Here is a 16,717-nt window from a genome sequence, read left to right as displayed (position 1 = left end):
TCTGATTTGTGTCCTCTGCTGTCAACTGGGAATGTTGGCAGCACCCTGCCTCCAGCACTGTTGAACAAGTCAATCCTGTGGTCAGAGAACACAGTGCCTGGGACACACGAAGCCCCCAGTACCTGGTGCCGAGCTCCTCACAGATCAACACCCCCAGCACCCCACCCAGGGCTGAGTGTGGCCATGGTGCAGAACCACCCACCTCATGACCCAGCACTAAGTGCAAGCAAGTCCCTCCTGACATGGAGGCAGGATGGGCCCTGTGCCCATGGATTAAAAAGAAAGACCCAAGAGTCTCTGCCTGCAAGAGACTCATCTCATAGAAAAAGACATCCACAGCACACATTACCCATCCCAGTACATGACCAGGACAGACAGTGCTAGCTGATCACAGAACTCTGTGCCTCAAACAGATCCACCAATAAATCAGATTGGCCCTGAAGATGAGACACATCTACCTCCCCCTGGAGACCACCAGCTCATGAGATGCACTGGTCACCACCTACCAAGGCCCTGTCCAGTGGACTACAGATGAGCTGGTCTGATCCCAGCTCTAGAACTCAAGGTTTTAAGAACAAATCCAGGTGCACTTGAAAGAGAAGAAGGATGTTAGTGAAGAAGGTAGAAGTCTGTCATCCCCCTAGAGCAGTTGATGACAGGGTGCCAGCCCCCCCAGAAATGCCTATCCCCTAGGACACACCAGAGGAAAGCAGGTGCCAGGGATCTGGGAACCTGTACCACTGTTGCAATATATCAACCAAACTCAATTTCTTACAAAATTAAAACCTTATTCAAAAAGTAGCCTGATTGGAGAGATCCAAGATGGCGGACTAGAGGGAGGCTGCGTTCCTTCTCCCTCCATAACTCGGGTATCAAGCAGAGGATAAATGTTTCTCAGTGAGGCATTTTTTGCTGCTTATTGATCCCCTGCTGTTTACCCCATTTGTCTACCACAAGCACCTGCAATCTGCCAGCATATCAACTACTTTTTGAGTGCAGACTGCTCACTGCCTGGCACCTATCATCCACCATTTGCTTGACTCTTGCCTGCCCATCACCCACCATCCAAGGTCCACTTGCTGATCATCCACTGGCAGCCAGCAGACTGACTGCAGACCGCCAGTGGATAGCCAGCTGCCTGCAAGTTTAGTTACACATGGCTGCCACCATTTTGAGACAACAGCCAGGGCCTGTAGGACCCCTGGCTGGACTGACCAGAGCCTCATCTCCAGGACCCCCGGCTGACCACACCCACACCCTGAGCTGCAGCTCCCCATTTGCCAACACATTTGGAAGTCAGAGCAGCCATCTTGGATTATCCTGGAAGCAGTACCTCCGATCTTTAGGTGGGGCAAATCCCATCCTGAGATGCCTGCTGGAGACTTGAAGCTCATTGTCAGGTACCTCTCATGCATCAGGCTACTGAAGACTGGAAGGTTTGAATACTATATGACTGTTATAGTGTAGATTTCTTTTTTTTTTTTTCTTTTTTCTTTTTTTTTCTCCTTTTTGAAAATTTTTAAGTTTTCATTTCTTTACTTTTTCTTGCTCTATTTTCCTTTTGTTTACCTGTTCCCTCAGAGTCTCTTTCTCCCTTTTTGCATGCTAACAACCAACTTGTTTTGATTACATTCTCACTCTTTCTATGATCTAGAACTTCTATATATTCTTTTCTTAACCCATTAACAGCTACATCCTACACCCCTCCCCATCCTCTTTGTCCTCCGTTACAAACTGCAGACCTTATTGCAAATCTATTTCTTATACTGAAGATAATAATTGAACTCATTCTGTTTATTATGACAATATTGTCCTCATAGGGGCTATTTGGTTTAGAACTGCATATTGTCTGTACTGGGCACTGCTAATATTGATCTCTCCCTTAAAGAAAAGGTTTTGGAAACATATAGGGCCACTATAAGCCTATGGGGGGAAACTGCAATACCCCAGATCTGCACTGCTAGAGGGGAAGATACGTGAACAACATGAAAAACAAGGGAAGAAAATGATCCAAACAAACCTAGATTCTATACTAATAGAATCCAATGACAGTATGGTAGAAGAAATGTCAGAAAAGGAATTCAGAATATACATAATTAAAATGATTTGTGAAGCAAAGGATGAGATAAGAGAGAAAATGCAGGCAATGAATGATCACACCAATAAGCAGTTGAAAGAGCAACTGTGGGAAGCAAAAGATTATTTCAACAAAGAGATGGAGATTCTCAAAAAAAAAAAAAAAACTAACAAACAAAAAACCATGAAATGAAGGAAACAATAAACCAAATAAAAAACTCAATGCAAAGCATCACCAACAGACTAGACCACTTGGAAGACAGAACCTCAGACAATGAAGACAAAATATTTAATCTTGAAAATAAAGTTGACCAAACAGAGGAGATGGTAAGAAATTACAAACAGAACCTCCAAGAACTATGGAATGTCATGAAAAGACCAAATTTAAGAATTATAGGGATTGAGGAAGGCACAGAAAAATAAACCAAAGGAATTAACAAGCTATTCAATGAAATAATATCAGAAAATTTCCCAAACCCGAAGAATGAAATGGAAAATCAAATACAAGAGGCTTACAGAACACCAAATGCACAGAATCACAACAGATCCACACCAAGGCACATTATAATGAAAATGCCTAACATTCAAAATAAAGATAGGATTTTGAAGGCTGCGAGAGAAAAGCTTCAGATTACATATAGGGGGAAACCAATATGGATATCAGCAGATTTATAAGCCCAGACCCTAAAAGCTAGAAGGGCCTGGACCAACATATTTCAAGCTGTGAAAGAACATGGTTGCCAACCAAGAATCCTTTACCCAACAAAACTAACTTTCAGATTTGAAGATGAAATAAAATCCTTCCATGATAAACAAAAGTTAGAAGAATTTACAAATAGAAAACCTGAACTACAGAATGTTCTCAACAAAATATTCCATGAGGAGGAAATGAAAAACAACAATGTAGGTCAGCAAAGGGAGGAACTGCCTTAAAGGAAAAACCAATCAAAGGAGAAACCAAGTCAAGTTAAAAACCCAAAATAAGCCCAAATGACTGGGAATACAAATCATTTCTCAATAATAACCCTGAACATTAATGACCTAAACTCATCAATCAAAAGACATAGACTGGCAGAATGGATTAAAAAGAAAGACCCAACAATATGCTGCCTTCAAGAGACTCATCACATAGAAAAAGACATCCACAGACTAAAGGTGAAAGGATGGGAAAAAACCTACTATGCACATGAACTCAGTAAAAAAGTGGGGGTTTCCATCCTTATTTCAGATAAAGTGGACTTTAAGCCAAAGTTAGTCAGAAGGGGTAAAGAAGGACATTTCATACTGCTTAAGGGAACCATAAATCAGGAAGACATAATGATCATAAATATTTATACCCCAAACAATGGTGTATCCCTGTACATCAAACAAATCCTTCTCAATTCCAGGAATCACATCGACCACAACACAATAATTCTGGGTGATTTTAACACACCACTGTCACCACTGGATAGATCTTCCAAACAAAAACTAAACAAAGAAACCATAGAACTCAATGACACAATCAATAACCTAGACTTAACAGACATATATAGAATATTCCATCCATCAATGAGTGAATACACTTTCTTCTCAGCAGCACATGGAAACTTCTTGAAAATAGACCATATGCTATGCCACAAAGCAGCCCTTAGGAAATGCAAAAAAATAGAGATACTGCCTTGTGTTCTATCAGATCATAATGGAATGAAATTAGAAATCAAGGACAAAATAAAAAAACAGAAGTTACTCCAACACCTAGAGACTAAATTATATGCTATTGAATGAAACATGGATAACAGAAAACATCAGAGAGGAGATAAAAAAATTCTTAGAGGTCAGTGAGAACAATGATACAACATATCAAAATCTCTGAGACACTATGAAAGCAGTACTAAGAGGAAAATTCATTTCATGGAGCGCATTCCAGAAGAGAATGAAAAGTCAACAACTAAATGACTTAACATTACAGCTCAAAGCCCTAGAAAAAGAAGAACAGAACAACAGCAAAAGTAGTAGAAGACAGGAAATAATTAAAATCAGAGCTGAAATCAATGAAATTGAAACAAAAGAAACAATTCAAAAAATTGACAAAACAAAAAGTTGGTTCTTTGAACAAAGTAAACAAAATAGACAAACCCTTAGCCACACTAACAAAGAGAAGGAGAGAGAAAACTCAAATTATTAAAATTCGTGATGAAAAAGGAAATATCACGACAGACACCACTGAAATACATAACATAATTAGAAGCTACTTTGAAAATCCATACTCCAACAAAATAGAAAATATCGAAAACATCAACAAATTTCTAGAGACATATGCTCTTCCCAAACTGAACCAGGAGGACATACACAATTTAAACAGATCAATATCAAGCAATAAAATATAAGTAGCCATCAAAAGCCTACCATCCAAGAAAAGCCCAGGACCAGAAAGAGTCTCAGCCAAGTTCTACAAGACCTTCAAAGAAGAACTCATTCCAATACTTCTCAAAGTATTCCAGGAAATTGAAAAGGAGGGTACCCTACCAAACTCATTCTATGAAGTTAATATCACCCTCATACCCAAACCAGGAAAAGACACATCAAGGAAAGAAAGTTTTAGATCAATATCCTTGATGAATATAGATGCAAAGATCCTTAACAAAATACTGGCAAACCATATCCAAAAACATATTAAGAAGATAGTGCACCACGATCAAGTGGGGTTCATCCTGGGAATGCAAGGTTGGTTCAACATCCAGAAATCAATAAATGTAATTCATCACATCAATAGAATTAAAGTCAAGAATCATATGACTATTTCAATTGACACAGAGAAAGCATTCGACAAAATATATCACCCCTTCATCCTCAAAACACTAGAAAAAATAGGGATAGTAGGAATATACCACACCATTGTAAAGGCTATTTATGCTAAGCCCATGGCCAACATCATTCTTAATGGATAAAAATTATAAGAATTCCCTTTAAAAACTGGAACAAGACGGGGATGCCCTCTTTCACCACTTCTATTCAACATCATCCTGGAAATACTAGCCAGAGCAATTAGACAGACTAAAGATATTAAAGGGATATGAATAGGAAAAGAAGAACTCAAGCTGTCACTATTTGCTTATGATATGATTCTATATTTAGAGGATCAAAAAAACTCCACCAGAAAACTTCTAGACCTCATAAATGAATTCAGTAAAATAGGATATAAAATCAACATGCATAAATCTAAAGCATTTTTATTCATAAGCAATGAAACATCTGAAAGGGAAATGCAAACAACTCTGTTCACAATAACCTCAAAAAAAAAAAAAAAAAATCTGGGCATCAATCTAACCAAAGAGGTAAAAGCTCTCTACAATGAAAACTACAGAACACTGAAGAAAGAAATTGAAGAAGACCTTAGAAGATGGAAAGATCTCCCACGTTCTTGGATAGGCAGAATAATGTTATCAAAATGGCCATACTACCAAAGGTGCTATACAGATTTAACGCAATTCCAATTAAAATCCCAATGACATTTCTCATAGAAATAGAAAAAGTAATCATGAAATTCATCTGGAAGAACAAAAGACCCAGAATAGCCAAAGCAAACCTGGCCAGGCAGAGGGATACAGGAGGTATCACTTTACCAGACCTTAAACTCTACTACAGAGCAATAGTAACAAAAACAGCATGGTGTTGGCACCATTACAGACAGGCAGACCAATGGTACAGGATAGGAGACACGGAGACATACCCACATAAGTACAATTATCTCATACTAGACAAAGGAGCCAAAAACTTACAATAGAGAAAAGATAGACTGTTCAACAAATGGTGCTGGCAAAACTGGAAATCCATATGCAGTAAAATGAAATTAAACCCCTGTATCTCACCCTGTACAAAACTCAACTCAAAATGGATCAAGGATCTAGGAATTCATCCTGAGACCCTTGACCAAATAAAAGAAAAAGTAGGCCCGAATCTCCATCATGTTGACTTAGGACCAGACTTCCTTAACAAGACCCCCCATAGTACAAGAAGTAAAAGCAAGAATCAATAAATGGGATAGATTCAAACTAAAAAGTTTTTTTCTCAGCACAGGAAACAATCAATAATGTGAAAAAAGCCTGCAGAATGGGAGAAATCTTTTGCACACACACTTCAGACAGTGCACTCATCTCCAAAGTTTATAAAGAACTTAAAAAACTTTACACCCAAAATACAAAGGACCCAATCAATAAATGGGCTAAGGAACTGGGCAGATACTTCACAGAAGAAGATGTACAGATGATCAACAAATGTATGAAAAAGTGCTCAGCATCCCCAGTATTAGAGAAATACAAATTAAAACCACCCTAAGATTTCATCTAACTCCAATTAGAATGGCTATTATCAAGAACACAAGCAAAAACAAGTGTTGGCGTGGATGTGGGGAAAAAGGCACACTCATACATTGCTGGTGGAGTTGCACATTGGTGCAGCCACTCTGGAAAGCAGTATGGAGACTCCTCAGAAAACTTGGAATGGACCCACCATTTGACCCAGCTATCCCACTCCTCAGTTTATACTAGAACTTAAAATCAGCATACTGCAGTGATGCAGCCACATCAATGTTCATAGCAGTTCAATTCACAATAGCCAGATTGTGGAGCCAATCTAGATGCCCTTCAACTGACGAATAAATAAAGAAACTGTGGTATACGTACATAATGAAATACTACTCAGCCATAAAGAAGAATAAAATTATGGCATTTGCTGGCAAATGAATGAAGTTGGAAAATATCATGCTAAGTGAATTTGGGGCCAAGCCCCAAAAACCAAAGGCCGAATGTTTTCTCTGATGATGATATATAACAAGGGTGCGCTGTGGGGGGAAGAGAAGAATAAAGGAATTTTGGATGGTGTGGAGGAAAATGGGGTGGGAGGGGGTGGGGGACAGAAAGACAGTAGACTGAGAGACAGTATTACCCTATGTACATGTATGATTACATGAGTGGTGTGACTACATTGTACAGCCATAGAAGTGAAAAGTTATACACCATCTGTATACAATGAATCAAAATTCAGTCTGTAAAAATAAAAAAAAAAATTTTTTTTAAGTAGCCTGATTGACAGAGGAAGGGCCAGCCCCTAACCCAGCTCTCTCTGCACCAGCCAAGCTCCCAGGTGCTGCCTCTGCCTGACAGAAGCAACGAGGAAGACCAGGGCTGTCCTAGGACAGGTAGCCATGACCCCCGCAGGCTCCCAGTACTCCGGGATCCATGCGGCTTCCCAGATCCGGATGCGATACTGTCTAGCAGCCACAGGTGTGGATCTTTCTGGTTTCCTTCACAGAAGTCTCTTCTTCCCAAAGCAAGCAACTTGTAAATTCAATTTCAATGTCTTCAAAGATTTCCGTCGTCGTTGTTGTTGTTGTTGTCGTTGTTGTTGTTGTTACTGGGGATTGAACCCAGGGGTGCTTAACCACTGAACCATACTCCCAGCCTTTTTATGGTTTTTTGTTTGTTTGTTTGTTTGTTTGTTGAGACAGGGCCTCACGAAGTTGCTCAGGGTCTCGCTGAATTGCTGAGGCTGGCTTTGAACCTGCAATCCTCCTGCCTCAGCCTCTGGAGTTGCGAGGGTTACAGGTGTGCTTCTGCACCCAGATTTTCTTTCTTTCTTTCTGGTGCTGGGGATGGAACCCCACACATTTCAGGGAAGTGCTGTACCCCAGAGCCACACCTCCGGCCTTGAGACTGCCAAGCTCTCCGTCCATCTTTCTTTCTCTGAGAGCTGACCACAGTCTGTAGAAGCTTCCTGGGGCTCTGAACCCTCCCTGCATGTCTGCTGCCGCCCTGCTTACCCTTCTCAAGGCCACCCTGTGAGAAAGATCCCGGCTCTGAGCCCCACTCACTCTGCCCAGCTGTGTTACTTTGGGCAAGTCACCATACCTCCTTGAGCCTCAGGCACCTCATCAGTCCAAGGTAAGGATGTAAGAAGGACAGGCAAGACGCTTGCGGAGCAGCTGGCAGGTGGGAAGGAGTGCTCGGGACCATCATTCTTGTTGGCGCCAAAATAACACCAGCCCCTTCCTTCCCGTTGCCCATCACAGAAAAGCAAGAATTCTGGTTGGTAAGGAAAACCCACCTGGCAGCTGGGGCTGCCCTCCGAGGTGGCAGCCGATGGCGGGAGGAGCAGCTGCCTGCTCACTGCCGTGGGTGCTGAGCTCAGTTCCTGTCTGTGGCACCTCCACATGTGACTCATGACAGGGCATGAGCAAGGGACCAAAAGAAAGGAGGGGGACGAGAGGCAAGATGAAGCTGCAGAGTCACTGACACCCCAGCCTTGAAGTGACACAGCCGCTCCTCTGCAGACTCGGCTGGTCACAGAGACCAACCTGGTACAGGGAGGGAGAGACCACACGAGATCCTGAGCACAGGGGACCAGCGCAGCTGTCATGGTGTCTCTGAGATTGGTTTCCAAGGACACCATGCCATCCGAGGCTCACAGGAAGGCCCTCTGTCCCCCTGGGTGCATCTTCACATGGCGGCCAATAGTGCAGACCAGGAAGCTCCTCACCCACTCAGGACACGGGGGCAGGGGCGGTCACCACAGCACATTCACAGGCTGGGCCCATTGGCCTTCCAGGAACTCAGCAGGGGCCCAAAGCCAGGCAGCCTGGCAAGTCACCTCAGATGGTCTCAATGCTGATTTAAAAGGGACAACGTGGGACTGGCCACACAGGGCACCCTCTGACCTAGTTGTGATCAGCTTCTCCCACTGGGAGAGCAGAATAGGTAGAAGCTGTGGACCCAAGTGGAACACCAGCAGTGTTTTTAGGGGAGAGGGAAGGAAAGAAACCACTTTAAGGAGCGTAAACGATGGAGCGCTGATCACATTTTTTACCTTTTCACTGTTTCCAGAGGTAGAAAGTTTTAGCCTCTCGTTTCCTCCCAAGAGGGCCTTGGAACTCGTGCCCTACAAGACCCCCAGAGACCAGGGAGGAAATCACAGGGACTCAGGCACCAAAGGGCAATTCCAGGAACCTGCACATTACACTCTTGCATCACATCTCCAAGCCACCACACCAAGCGACAGAGCAACAAGGAATCCAAACAGTTGAGCGACAGGTAAGACAGGACCTGGCACTGAGTGAAGCTTGCCTTGCACACACACCTGATGGTAGGTTGGGGGTGGATGGGGGTGAGTGGTAGATGATCAATAGACAGATGATAGATGATGGGTGGGTGAGTGGATAGCTGGGCGTGAGTATGAGTGGGTGGACAGATGAGTAGTTGATGGATGGATGGATGAATGACTGACTAGATGATGTGTGGATGGATGATGGGTGGATGGATGGATGGATGGATGAATGAATGATGGATGGATGGATGGATAGATTGATGAATGGATGGATGAATGATGGTGGATGGATGGATGGATGATGGTGGATGGATGAATGATGGATGGATGGATGGACAGACGGCTAGAAAATGGGTGGATATATGAATGGATGACTGAATATATTATGGGTGGATGGATTGATGACTGGATTATGGTGAATGTTTGGATGATGCTCTGGATGGATGATGGTGGGTTGTTGAATGATGGATGGATGGAAGGATGATGAATGGATGATGGTGGATGAATGATGGTGGATGGTTATATCATGAGTGGATGGATAATAGTGGATGGATGATGGATGGATGGATGATGGTAGATGGATGGATGGATGGATGGCTAGATGATGGGTGGATATATTGATGGATGGTTGAATAGATGATGGATGGATGATGGATGGAGGATGGTGGATGGTGGGATGATGGATGGATGGATGGATGGATGGATGATGAATGGATGACGGTGGATGAATGGTGGTGGATGGTTGGATCACGGATATTAGTAGATGGGTGATGATGGATGGATGGTGGTGGATGGATGGATGGATGGCTAGATGATGGGTGGATATGTTGATGGATGGTTGAATAGATGATGGAAAGATGGATGGATGGATGATGGTGGGTGGATGGGAGGTAGACTGATGAACAGATTAGGAAAGGAAGGAACAGGATGGTGGTTCTGGCTGTGACAAGATTCCTCTAGGGAAGCACTAGACATCTCCCAGTTCTGATTTCCGCAGTCCTTGACAAATGTTCCCCAGAGAAACGAGTTCTGCCTGAGAAACACCTCTTCCACTCCTAAGAAAAAGAGTGTCACTTTTTTCTTTCTACAAGTGAAGCAAAACATTTTTACGTGGACCCAAACAGACCTAGCACCTAAGGGTCAGGAGCTTGGAAGCTCCCCGTGCACATACATCATTAAGGTTCCTCTGAAATTAATGTCACCCCCATTTCGTGTCCATGAAGAAAGCAGTAAACAAATATAGAGGTGGAGCAAACTCATTACCAGGTCGTTAAATGGCAGGAAGCTTGAAGCTACATATGAAGCCAATTAAGAGGCCTCACACTGGTTGTCAGCAGCAGGAGGGACAGGCAGGTCTGAGCACAGCATAGCACCCTGCAAAGCACGGCAGCGGGTCAGCTTGACAGGCTCCACATAGGGCCCTCTCGCCACTCACAGGCCACATGCCACACGACAAGTCAGGTCAAGGATCATCGTCACAGAGAAAACCATCTGCACCATGGAGAAGCACAACCACCAGGTTCTCTGGTTTGGCAGACGCTTGGCGCAGTCTGGGTAATGGTGCCTAAGTGCCTTGTGGTGATTCGGCTGGCAGCACAGCAGCCTCCTGTGGTAGGAACTACTGCCAGCCCCCCTCACCGGGAGACACTGAGGGCTGTGGAACACACCGTGGGGCCAGGATCAGGAAGTCCATCCGGCTCAGAGTCCACGAAATAGGGAGCAGAGGAGAGCTGGGCTGGGTACGTCGTCACGCCACAGGGGTCGCGTGATCCTATCCTTCCCAAACTACACAGCAGAGATCCACCTGTACCCATCTTGCCACTGAGGAAGCCGGGGTGGGGGCTGAGAGGACGTGCCCAGGATTTGAATCCAGGGCTTTGAGACCAGCAAGCCATGGAGGCAGGTCCAGAGCCGTGCCATCCGACAGGCAGCTGTGAGCCCTGGAGACGCAGTCAGAACCACAGGGAGGAATTCTACATAAATAGACTTAAATATATCATTAAAATTAATGTCATGTGTTCCTTTTCACTCTTGTGAACCTGCCCCTTGGAGGACGTTTGATTCTGTGTGTGGCTCACGTGGTACTCCTAGTAGACACGAGGTCTGAGTCGAAGCCCAGCGCCCAGGAGGCCGCGCTCCCAAAGCTCACGCGCCCACCTCCCGGGCTCTCCCTGGCTCCCCCACCTCCCACCAACCCAGCTACCCTGGGTGCGGCCTCCCAAGAGACGGGAGGAGCCGACCCCACCCTCTAGGGAGCATCTGCCTGGGGAGGCAGGCTGGGGACCCCATCTTGCTTTTGCTGCTCTCAGGCTCATCACCGTCCTTCCTGGATCCCCAACAAGGCTGCTCACACCCTAGCCGTGGCGTGAGCACCAGGTGCAGGCAGAGCACCCCGTGTCGGGGTGCAAGGGGACCTCACCTTGGAGCCCAGAAGCTGAGAGGTGCCGCTGCCGCTGTGCACATGGACAGGGAGAGGCGGGCAGAGCGGGCAGAGCGTAAGCAGGGGCCACGCGCAGGCAAAGGTGGAGTGAGGCAGGAGGCCCCCGTCCCTGGGCGCTCCGCCAGTGGGGCCCTTACAGGCCCTGACTGCATGTCTCACTGGACGTCCCCACTGTAACATGGGTGTCCCCACAGAGGCGCAGGAGGCCTGTCCCGGGTCAGGCACAAAGGTGGACCTCTGCTAAGCAGCCCGTGGACTCCAGACCCTGGGCAGTGCTGCCACGCACGTCCAGCACGCGGGGGACGACGGAACACCAGCAACTCAGAGGAAGGACCGCTCAGCCCTCAGAATGATACCGCCATTTACCGGTGACCAGTTCTGCTCCTTCTAATGTTAAAGACTGAACACTAGAGAAGCAGCCAAGGCAACCATATTAAGCAGGTTTTATTTAAAGGTAATAATACAGACTTCTCCCGGCAGGAAGGAGGGGGCCATGGCTGATGTTCTAAAATCCCAAGAAGTGAGCGCACCCTCCATCTTTTATAGGTTAAAGTCTCTTGTTCTCCAGTTCTCTCCCACCTTATCTCTCCTTCCTGCCTATGTGACTAGGCCTGGTGAGAAGCCAGGGCAGGGGGAGAGCCAAGGTGACCCAGGCAGGCAAGGGCCCAGGGGGCATTAATTAGCAGCTCCTTGCTTGCAGTCCTTGATAAAGGCAGGTAAATTTGGTGATCAATGGGCTCCGGAGATCCTTGACATTCCATTCTCCCAGGGGCAGCCTCCAACTTCCAGAGGCAGATGGCTTCAAGGCTTCATTTCCTCCATTTAACCGATCCCCTATTTCTACACTAATTGCCTGTCCTTAATTCTGCCTTCAAGAGCACAGGACCCTGCATGGCCTGTGCTGTGACTGTCACCTGGAAGGCGCCCAGCAGGAGCTCTCCTCCTCAGAGCCCAGGCCGTCCCCATCTCTGCCACCCCCACTGGCCCCCAGGAGTCTGCGTCCAGCCATGATGGGTACCTGGGCCTGCACCGCAGTGCTGACCTCTCCTCTACTCAGCCGTGAGCCCAGCAGCAGGCCGACGGCTCCCCTGGACGCCAGCGGGCTCCTCCCAGCGCAGACTATCCCCTCCTGGCTGTCTCAGCTCAGCAAGCAGGTACACCGGGTCCCAGGTCCCCTCCTGCCGGCCACGCCCAGCCCACCCATCCACAGAAGCTCCTTCCTCAAAGCCCACCCGCCCTGGGCTCTCCCCACCTCCCAGGAGCCACCCCCTCTTCTTGCAGCGTCTCCTCGGCCAGTTCTTACATTGGCCGACAGGGGGAGCCCGGGGTGGGTCAGCCAGGCTGCTACTGCGGCTCCCCTGGGGTCTCCACTCCTGGTCCCCCTCTCTCCAGTCCAGGCTCCCGCTCCAGCCTCCTCCATCCCACCCCCACCAAGTCCCTCTCAGAAGCCAGCCCTGCCCACCACCCCTGCCTTGGGCACGGCCCTCTACCTGCAGTCAAGCCTCCAGCTCCTTGGCGGGGAGCCTGCTGGAGGACAGCAGCGGCTTCCGACCAGCCCTCCCTGTCCCTTTTCAGCCAATGTGAGAACTGGGCGAGGAGAGGCTGCGAGAACAGGTGGAGGCCCAGGAGTGTTGGGTTCTGGCTTTCCCAGCTCTGCAGCTGTGGCCCCAGGCCAGCATCTCCCAAGCCCACCGGCTCTCCCTGCTCGGCACCTGCCCACGACCAGGAAGGCAGCCCCTCACGTCACAGCACAGAGCAGAAGCGCCCCTCCAGCATGCTGGAGTCCCCAGCCTCCTTTCTTCTGGCTGATATGTGCACAGCCTCATCCGCTGCGTCAGGCTAGTGCCAGGGGTGAGGCCGGGAGGCCCAGCTCGCGGTCTTCTGCAGAGGCTGCATGAAAAGCTGCTCAGGCCTCCGCTAGACATGGCGGGTTAAAACGCCTGTGCCACAGGCTTTGTGCCCTCGGGCTGGCGGGGAGCAAGGCCCGCCAGGAGACGGGCGGCAGGTACGATTCACACGTAGCTGCCCTCCCAGAGGCCTTGGACCTGCATGTCTGCACTCAGAGACGACTTCCTTGCCACACACGCAGACAGCACAGCCCAGGGCGTTCGACCAGGGCCCCAAGAGCAGCTTCCACAGCCAGGGGTATGGGTGGCACGTGCAGTGCAGGAGGTAAGCAAGGTCCCAGGGAGACCTCGCAATGTGAGGCCCTACGGCTCCAGAACGGCTGGTCCAGTCCAGGCTCACAAGCCTGGAGCCCTTGGGTGAAGCTCTCTGAGCCAGGCTGGCCCTGCAGGACCTACTGGGCAATCACAGCATGCAAAGGGTGGAAATGACCACATCGGAAACCTCCCGATCTGACTCGGGCTGAGCCCTGCACAGGAAGCAGCTCTGCAGAAATCACCAGGGACGCAGAAAAGGGGCTGTGAACTGAGGCTACAATTTTTGTTGGTAGATTGGTTGGTTTTGGGGTTTTTGTTTTGTTTTGTGTTTGGTACTAAGAATTGAACACAGCAGTGCTTAACCACCAAGCCGCATCCCCAGCCCTTGATAATTTTTATTTTGAGACAGTCTCACTAAGTTGCTGAGGTTGGCCTTGAACTTGCAATCCTCCTGCCTCAGCCTCCTGAGCCACTGGGCTTACAGCTGTGTACCCCTGTGCACAGCCTGTGAAAACCTTTGTCCTATAATTTTTCAGATTTGTTTACCTGTTTTTACACATAAAATGGTTTCTGGAGGAAGGAGGGAAGGGCAGGCGTGGCTGGGATGGAGTGGCAGGTGGAGGCTGAGGCTGCTGAGGCACACAGGTGGGAGGCTGGCTTCACTGTCACCTCTTAGGGATGATCTACCTGACCCTGGCCCGGTGCCCCTAGCCCCAAGTCCATGTTTAACATGGGGGGTGAACTGCAGCTCAGGCCAGGTTGGCTGAGGACATCCTCAGACCCTGGGGAACAAGGGCCCTGGTGCGTCCTGATGGATGGAGCTCCCCTCAGACGGGGGCATCTGGGAAGACACAACGTCTGGCTACCCTTGGAGCTGACAAAGCAGAAACGGGAAGTTTCCAATTGTTTCAGTGTGTCCCCAGGCGCCCCAGTGGGACGCCCACCAGAGGAGCAGCAGATGTCCAAAGTCCACGTGCTCTAGGCACAGTGAGAGTCACAGGCCAGCAGGGAAAGTCCTCCACACCCACACCACCGAGCCGCGGGGTCCTGGAGTCCTGAGGCGGACCTCACTGGCCGAAGGCAGAGCTCAAGGGCCAAGCAGAATGACTGACTCGTGTGAGACAGACCTGCCTGCTATTCGTCCGGCAGGGAGGCAGGAAAGTGTCTCCTGGAGGAGGGGGAGATGCCTGCGCAGGAGGCGGGAGGCTGGAGGCCCGAGCTCAAGGCCTGCACGGCCAGCAGCTGCTGTGCAGCTCTGGATATGACGCCCATGGTTAGGGTCGTGGGCCTGGGGGTTCCCTGGCCTCCCAGACACCAGGTCTCCGCACACAGAGAACTGCAGAGCTCTCTGAAGGGCCAGGAGGTGAGAGCAGCCAGAGGAACCCCCAGGGACTGGGCAGGGCTGGGCCACCAGGCCTCTACCCACCCAGGCCTGGCGCTGAGAGCCCATCGCAGGGCAATCCCAGGTCAGCCCCGGAGCCCTGGGAAGCTACACGGGAGGCTGGGCAGGCACAGGATGGTTGGGCAGGCGAGGCAGGCCATCTGCAGGCTGCCGTGGTCCCACCAGACCTCGCCCTTCCCCCTAGCACACCCAATCCCCCGGGGCCACAAGAGAACCCAGCTCCTGGCTGGCTGGTCAATGGGCCTCCTCCACAGACAAGAGCATGGTACTTCCTGACACAGAGCAGGAGCTCTGGAATCCCCTCAGGAGTGCCTGCTGCATACACACTCCCTGCTGAGCAGTCAGTGGACGCAGTCAGAGGAAGAGACGGATGGTCTCAGCAGACAGCAAACGAGTGGTGGGTGCAGGGAGGAAGAGGGAGGGATAAGGGAGTGGACGGGTGGATGGCAGGCAGGTAGGCACATGGGACAGGGAGCGGGAAGGTGGATCGGTGTACGGGTGCGTGGGGGATAGGTGAAGTTCGTGGGTGGGTAGGTGTGTGGGCAGGGGGTGGGAAGATGAGTAGGTAGGTGAATGGGTAGCAGGTAGGTGGGCAGGTAGGCACATGGGTAGGCAGGTAGGTGGACAGGTGGGTGCATAGGTGGGCACATGGGTGGGCAGGTGGGTGGACAGGTGGGTAGGCAGGTGGGCACATGGGTGGGCAGGTGGGCATGTAGGTGGGAGTTCTTTGGGCTCCCTGAGTCCCAGTTACTACAGTAGACAGAAACATCTTTCCCAAAACCTCCCGGACAGTCACATCACACCTCCATGGAGACTGCTAGACCGTGCCCTCTGCGGCCCCCAGGCCAGCACCCAGCAGAGGGATGCTGAGGCAGCCGCGCCTCAGCGGAGACCACGGCGACTTCAGCCTCCATCAAACAGGACAGGTGCAGCTCAGCGACACTTCCCCCGAGCACATGGGGCAGATTTAGAATGACAGGGCCAAACACTCCGACATACCTGGAGCAGAACCATGGCCACCCAGTCTGGACACCACCATGCCCACCAGGTCAGCTACTGGTGACAGACAGCAAGATGGGCACACCCACAGTGGCTGTCCCTCAGCCACCATCAGGACTGACGCTGTGAAGCACTGATGTGGATGACCTTGTGAAAGGGGCCAGACCCTGTCACAGAGGGCATGACCCAGGCAGACGCAGGGTCCCCGCAGGCAAGCCAGAGACAGAAAGCAGACTCCCGGCTCCCAGGCTGGAGGGGAGGGCCAGGAGCAACGAGCGTAGGGTCTAGAGGGGGCCCTGGAAGCCACCATCGGACGGCGAAGTCACAGCCACCTGTCGCAGCTTCAAGGGGTGGACCTTACAAGACGTAGATCACACAGCTGAAGCAGGGCCCTCCCCAGTGGCTGTGCTGTGGCTTGGCGGGGGTCGGGGGAGAGAGGCAGAAGCGGCTCTTCTCCCCCAGGGCAGGGATGGAGAATGAGCCCACTACCGAAGGACACTACAGGTTACCACTAAAGAGGTGGCCAGCTTAGTTTCTCAAATAACATTTATTGGCTGT

The 16,717-nt window shown here is 49.4% G+C and overlaps 1 long non-coding RNA gene across 1 annotated transcript; it reads left to right on the top strand.

Moving 5' to 3' along the window:
* The first annotated feature begins 339 nt into the window (after nucleotides 1-339).
* On the top strand, nucleotides 340-11,127 carry LOC306649034. Its single transcript, XR_013760558.1, has 3 exons — nucleotides 340-1,400; nucleotides 8,937-9,131; nucleotides 10,594-11,127. It is a non-coding gene; the product is annotated as an uncharacterized lncRNA (long non-coding RNA).
* The last annotated feature ends 5,590 nt before the right edge of the window (nucleotides 11,128-16,717 follow it).

Source organism: Sciurus vulgaris, assembly GCF_902686455.1.
Source record: "Sciurus vulgaris genome assembly, chromosome: 17".
NCBI classification, from domain to species: Eukaryota; Metazoa; Chordata; class Mammalia; order Rodentia; family Sciuridae; genus Sciurus; species Sciurus vulgaris.
This window is presented reverse-complemented; position numbering and strand designations above follow the sequence as displayed.